The following is a 7,526-nucleotide window of genomic DNA, read 5'->3' on the forward strand; positions in this document are numbered from 1 at the left end:
AGTCTCTTTGCTACATCCCATCCTAATGCTTAATAATAAAATTTACATAGACACGTATTCATATTCCTCATTTACAAGACATCGAAATATGGTAACATCTCTAATGCATAGAAATCAACACCATAGGACAACTACATAATAAAGAACCATATTTTCCATACGAACCACAACTACTCCCTTAACTTCCATATCTCAAGATATCTAACATTAGAGATTAACATATTTCTGTAGTGTTGTAAATTGTACACCCTTTCTAGGGTGTTACAATTTCACACTTAGTTTAGCACTCGCCTTAGTGTGTTTTGCATCTTGCACTTCTAATCTCTTTTAAGTATTTAATTAATCAGTTTAATTAAATCTAAAATTATAATTCATCACTTCACATGTTATAAAGATGGGCCCTTTATCTTAAGTGTGCCCCTTGTCATTTTATTCCTTCAATAAATCATTTAATCCTAAACCCTAATTATGTCCTATTTTGACCTTTGAGGCCTGATTTCGCATTTCAAAACAACTTGAAATCAGCTATAACTTTGGGATTTTCTCTAATATCATTGTATCTAATGACCTCAAAAATTTGGTGAAAAGTTGGTCGGACCATGTTGAAAGTGCACATGGTCCTCGACTTTTTTCTTGAAATTTCAGGAGCATAATCCTATGATATAATAATTCTTAACCCCAAAAGATTGGTAGGAAATTCAAATCCTAGGTCAGTCTAAACATGAAATTAAGATCTAGGGTTTCATACTTAAGAGCTTTATTTCTTCATTTGAAAGGGTCTTCTTCTAAGAATCTAAGAGAAGGTTTTTGGAGCATAAAGAGCCTTCTTTGCAGTGAAAGAGTAGATCTTTGAAGTCTTCAACAACATTCAACATTCATCCATCAAACATTCATCAAGCATCATTTCGTCAATTGGGAGCCTTTTGAAGATGTAGGAGAACAATAGGAGATCACCGACTAAAGATTGGCTTGTACCTCTCCCTTGGGGTTGGGTATGGTTTCATGTTGTTTCCATGTCTTTGTATGAGCTTAATTTTGATTCATATTCATGCTTTAGATCACTTCGCATCATGGATTTAGAGTATTTACTTTGTCAATTATAAGCAATTAGGGTTTACTCTTTAGGGTTGCTCTAGATTGTTTGCTTTCATTTTAAGATCTTGCACACACACAAGGTTCTAGCACACACATTTTTAGTACATTATTGGCTATTTGTTGAGGTGGAAATCACCAAAATAGGGGTTTGACTAAGGAAAAACCCTATATAGCCACCTAAAACCCTCTTTTTCAACTACAAGTACAGATTTAGATTTGAGCATTGCTGGAAGTTTCAGGACCGATAGAGAAAACAGAGGTTGTCCTAGGGATCAAATATTAGCAAAAACCCCTAGGAAAGGGCTTTGGTAACTTGGTCCTTCCTAGGACAGGGGTGTGGTGCCCTGGTCCTGCCTGTTTTTAATTGGATTTGGCAGTGCAATAGCTTGCAGTGTATAGATCTCATCCTTTCAGTCGCAACTTCAAACTTGCAGAATCAGGACAATGGCATGGCACCTTCATCCCAGAAATTTTAACTTAGATTTTAGACATAAGTACACCTCTGATTTTGCCTCCTAATCTGTACTCTTCAGTGGTTTATCAATTATTTTATGTTCTACATTTCCAGATAGGGTTTGCTTGCTTACTTGCACTTTAGGTTAGATTGCATTTTGAATCATTCATCTCTCTCATTTGCAAAAAGGGAATAGAATACCTAAGAGTAATCCTTGACTCTCTCTTCTCATAAGAAGTAGCTGAAGTGTGTTACCTCCCTAGGCTCTTTCATATTTTGTGAGTGTGTATGAGAGTGGGATTAGGGTTTCCATACTTAGTCTCACTTTTTTCCCTACACATCTTTGGTGAACCCGACGTGAATCCAATACCAATTTCATTGCATTTCATTGTTATATCTAGATCTATTATATTTCATTTTCTCTCAAAGCATAAAAAATAAATTTCCTTTAACTTTTCTTGCATTGTGTGTTCAAATTTCATTCAATTTCATTTCAAAATGTCAAATTTTTATTTACAATATTGTCATGCTTTTGATGATGTATGCAATTATGTTGATTATGAGTTTAGTAAGGATGAATTAGATGAATCTCTAGATGATTTTTTGAACCCTAAGCCTTCTAAACCCTCATTTTGCCAAAAACTAATCAACCTTGTTATTATTCCATTTCGTGGTGATGAGAAAGATAAGTTGAATGGCTCCTCCCATGGGTACATTCCTATCAACTCCTCCACTAAGTCTAATAGAATGGTTGACCATCAAAATTCCCTTTATGAGGTTATGTCTCCTTTTGAGTCCAAAGATAAACCTTTCAATCACTATGAACATACTTTATTGGAAGATGCCCTTGATGACTTTATGTCTTTGCCTAAACTTTCAAATAAAAACAATACATCTAAAAGATTAATCAACATGATTAATGTGAATGAACCCCTTTTCACAATTCAAGGTGCTTATCCATCTCCAACCTCACCCCTTTCTAATCAACCCCTTTTTCATAGTTCAAGGTGGATATAGTCATGATTCCTTTAGAACTCCCAATAAACCCATCATTACAGTGCAAGGAAGAAATCCCACTAAGAGTTCTTATAGCTATGCTAAACAATTAACTAAAGAGAGTTATATTGTAGTTGCCCATACCTATAGCACAAGAAACAATAGGCAACCTAATCCTCCACCGGTTATCCCAACTTCTCTTCATGATCCTCAACCTATCCTTCCTCAAGCACCTCACATTTCACAAACTCTTGGTAAGGAGTATGATCTTGTTGAACAACTTAAAGCTACTCCTGCCAAGATATCCCTTTGAGATTTAATTCAAACTTCCTCAACTCATCATAGATTTCTACAAGATGCCTTGAAAACATTGAATGTCCCACCCATAATGACATCCAATAATATGGCCTCCTTGATTAATTCTATCACAGTTCCTAAGGATCAAATTGTGTTTACACAAGATGAGCTACCCTCTAGTGAAATTCAACATTAGTATGATCCCTTAATGATTGTGGTTACTATAAATGATAGTGCAATAAGATGAAAATTAGTGCACAATGGTTATGGCCTTAATGTTTGTAGCATTAACTTGTTGCATAAGATCAATGTTGATACATCTCTTATTAAGCCCGATTCTCTCACTATCCAAGACTTTGATAATGTTGCTAAATCTTCGTTAGGTATCATCACCTTTCTTGTTAAGGTAAGTCCTATTACTTTACCCATACCTATTTATGTCATGTCTGGAGAATTGACATACAACTTTTTATTAGGGAGACCTTGGATTCATAGCATGCAAGTTCTCCCCTCTACATTACATAGGCAAATTAAGTTCATTTACAACAATAAGACATATACCTTGCTAGGTGACACAAATCTCCAGGCTTGTCTGCAGACATCAACTTCCGAATCCTCTTCAACTAGTTCTTCCCCAACTATCTTAAATAATTCCTCTAAAGCTTCTACTCCCACTAGTGTGACTGCTTCACTAAACCTATACCCTACTTCTGAATCACTTCCCAATACTTCCTCAAGTGGACCTAAAATTCTTGAGGAAGAGTCTTCTCAACCTGACTCTACTAATGAGTACAACTTTTCTCCTGAAAAGGTTCTTGTAGAAGATGATTAGGGATCCCTTGATTTTAATCCTACTTTCGTAGGGGAATATAAAATCTCCCCTAGAGAACCCAAGGTTGAAAAGAAGAAAGAAGAAGAAGAACCTAAAAAGAAATCCACTATGTCTGGGCCATTAAGTAATAACTTTGTGGCGGCTTCCTAGACTTCATCTCCCTTAATTTTTGACTTAGAAGACTTTGATCCTTCACTTTATGAAAATCCTCCTTCCCTGTAGGAAATGGCTAACCTTTATGGTCCTGTTTTTCACATCCTAGCTAGGTGTGGATATAATGGTAATGGGTGTGGTGCTCAAGAATAGGAGATTAAGGTTCCCTTAGGAAATAAATTCCATGACACAACATTTGGACTTGGCTATGATCCTTTTGAGCATACTAAAGCTTCTAAGAGACCATCTATTAGTGTTAATGTCATTGCTACTTCTCTTTCACTAAAATATCTAGAGTATATTGACTGTGACTCTTCTAGTGTCTTTGCTTTGGATTTCTTTCTCATTGATAATTCCTTAGCTAAATTCCTAGGAGTCTATGACAACCTTCCTCGTTATCATCATAAGTGCATTCTTCCCTATTGTTTGAATACAAAAGCTTACTTTGGGAAAGAAAGAAATAATGATGAGATAGTTAAAGAATTTCCTTATTTGAAAGACACTCCTCAACAAAGTAATCTACTCATAAGTGACACTATTGATATTTGGATGGATCCTTGTATTGAAGATAAAGTTATTAAGATAGGGAAATGTCTTGACAAAGAAGAGCAAAAACAATATGTCGAGTTATTACATGAATTCCTTGAGATCTTCGCTTGGATGTATTCTGATATGCCTGGCATAGATCCTAATATTATCACTCATAACATTATCATAATTCTTGATGCTAAACTTGTGAAGCAAAATATTTGAAAGATTCACCCTAACGCGACATTACTTGTTAAAGTTGAGATTGAAACGTTGCTGGATTCTAGATTCATTCATCCTATCAATTAATCCCCATGGATTTCAAACATTGTGGTTGTGGCTAAGTCTGATAATAAGATTAGAATGTATACAAATTTATGTGATTTAAATAAAGCTTCTTTCAAGGGTGATTTTCCTCTCCCAAATATCAATATGATAGTAGATTTTGTAGCAGGTCATGTTTTATTATCCTACATGGATGGTTTCTTAGGATATAATCAAATTTTCATTAATCCTCAAGATCAATATAAAAATGCTTTCACAAACCCTTGGGGCATGTTTTGCTGGTTCATGATTCCTTTTGGATTGAAAAATGCAGGCGCAACCTATCAGTGTGTTATGACTCTTATCTTTCATGATTACATGCATAAAACCTTAGAAGATTATGTAGATGACATCTTAGCTAAATCCGTTCTTCGCACAAATCATGTTAAGATCCTTCATTAGATCTTTGAGAGAATTCATAAGTATAACATGTGCTTGAATCCCTGAAAAATGTGTTTTTGGTGTGGATAGTGGAAAACTATTAGGGTTCATAGTTTCACATCGTGGAATTGAGGTGGATACGAAAAAGATAGATGCCATTGTTAACATGCCACCTCCTAAAATTGTCTCCCAACTAAAATTTTTTCAAGGAAAGATTCAAGCTATTCGTAGGTTTGTATCGCAGCTTGCAGATCCAACCTTTCCTTTTACTCAATTACTTAAAAAGTATAGTACCTTTCAATGGAATGAGGATTGTCATCAAGCATTTGAAAACCTAAAAACTTATTTGGCCAATCCTCCTATTCTTCAGCCTGCTGACCCTTCCAAGCCTTTTCTTTTATATATAGTTGCTTCCCTTCATGCTCTTGTAGCCTTATTGGCACAATGTGATAAGGATGGTAGAGAATGTTCGGTTTATTATATAAGTCATACTCTACTTGATTACGAGGTCTGATATTCTATGATAGAAAGGTAGTGCCTTTCTTTAGTCTTTGCAACCCAAAATTTAAGGCATTATCTTTTGAATGTTGAATTCCATGTTATTGTTAAATTCGATCCTCTCAAACATCTTTTCTCTAAATATGACCTTTTGGGATGTCCAGCTAAGTGGGTTATGATGTTGACTAAGTTTTACCTTAAGTTTATCTCACAAAAGGCAATAAAGGGTCAAGCTTTGACCAACCACTTAGTTGAGGATCCTTCACCCTTCTCCCTACCTAATCCAGAGTCTTTTCCCGATGAATATATTTTCTCTATTGAGATTGATGAGATTTGGGAACTATATTTTGATAGCTCTAGATGTCATACAGGATCGGGGGCAAGGGTGTTCTTAACTTCTCCTAAAAATAAGCCTATCCCTTTATCATATCGTTTTAATTTCTTATGTACCAACAACATTGCTAAATATGAGGCTCTTATAGCTGGAATTAAAGCAACCTTTGCATTAAATGTAAAACATCTACATATTTATGGAGACTCACAACTAATCATAAGACAAGTGACAGGAGTTTATCAAGCTAAGCAAGACAAATTATCACAATATAGAGATCTAGCTATATCCTTGTTATAAAGTTTTGATTCTTATACCATGGAGATTGTTCCTCGAAAATATAATTGATATGCTGATGCAATGGCATGTGTAGCCTCTCTTGTGTCTTTAGAGGACCCCTTGGTAGATCTCAAATTCACTATTCACAACCTCACTACACCGACTATTGCTGATAATCTTAGTGATGTGGCGAATTGTTACATTATAGATTGTGATGAATGGTACTTGCATATTGTGAGATATTTGAGTGACAATACCTTTCCCGACTCTACAAAGAAGAATAATAGGGCTAGGATTCATAAATTGGCCACTAGATACATTATCCTTTCTAATGTTCTTTATAGGAGGGGTTATAATGGTCTTCTCCTTCGATGTCTTAACAAAGCCGAAATCCCTATTTCTCTTGAGGAAGTACATTCAAGTGCTTACAGGGGGAATTTTTGGGGAAGATCCTTAGTTCAGAGGTTGCTCTGAATATGATATTATTGGTAGACCATGGAAAAATATTCCTTCATTTTTGTTAAAAAATATCATCAGTGTCAACAACATAGAAATTTTATCCACGCTCCTACCCAAGAACTCTGATCCCAGGTAGCATCTTGGCCCTTTTCTACATAGGGTTTAGATCTCATTGGTAAAATAGCTCCTCCCTCATCTCAAGGACATATTTCATTATAATTTCAACTGATTAATTTACAAAGTGGGTGGAAGGAGTTCCCCTTCGATCCACTACCGCTGAAGTAATTTGTCAATTCATCTTGGAAAACATTATTTCTCGATTTGGAATATCTTTCGCCTTAATTTCAGATATTGGAACACCATTTAAAAATAAAGATGTGAAGAAGTTCCTTGAGGAAATATCATATTCAACATAAATTTTCTCCACCTCACTATACTCAATCAAATGGTCAAACTAAGTCTTCAAATAGGATAATTGAACAGATTCTTTGGAAGACTGTAAATAAGCATGGTAAGGATTGGCATACTCAATTAACCTATGCTCTCTAGGCCTATCAGATGAGTATATGTGTTGCTACGGGTTGTACTCCTTATAATCTTGTTTATGGTGTTGACGCCATTATGTCTTTGGAGTTAGAAATCCCTTCTTTGAGAATTTCTTTTAGGGGTAAGTGGATGATGATTCCTATACAGAACAAAGAATTCAACAACTTGAGATTCTCGATGAATGGTGTATAAATTATCTTGAGAATATTCAAGCATATCATAAAAATTTACAACAAACATATCATAGAACTTTACAACAAAGCTATAATGATAAAATCATTCAGGGTTCCTTTTCAGTGGGCGATCTAGTGCTTTATGAAAATCAACGTAACATGAATGCTTTACCTAAGGAG

The sequence above is a fragment of the Cryptomeria japonica genome, chromosome 4 (assembly GCF_030272615.1).
Source record: "Cryptomeria japonica chromosome 4, Sugi_1.0, whole genome shotgun sequence".
In the NCBI taxonomy this organism is placed as follows: Eukaryota; Viridiplantae; Streptophyta; class Pinopsida; order Cupressales; family Cupressaceae; genus Cryptomeria; species Cryptomeria japonica.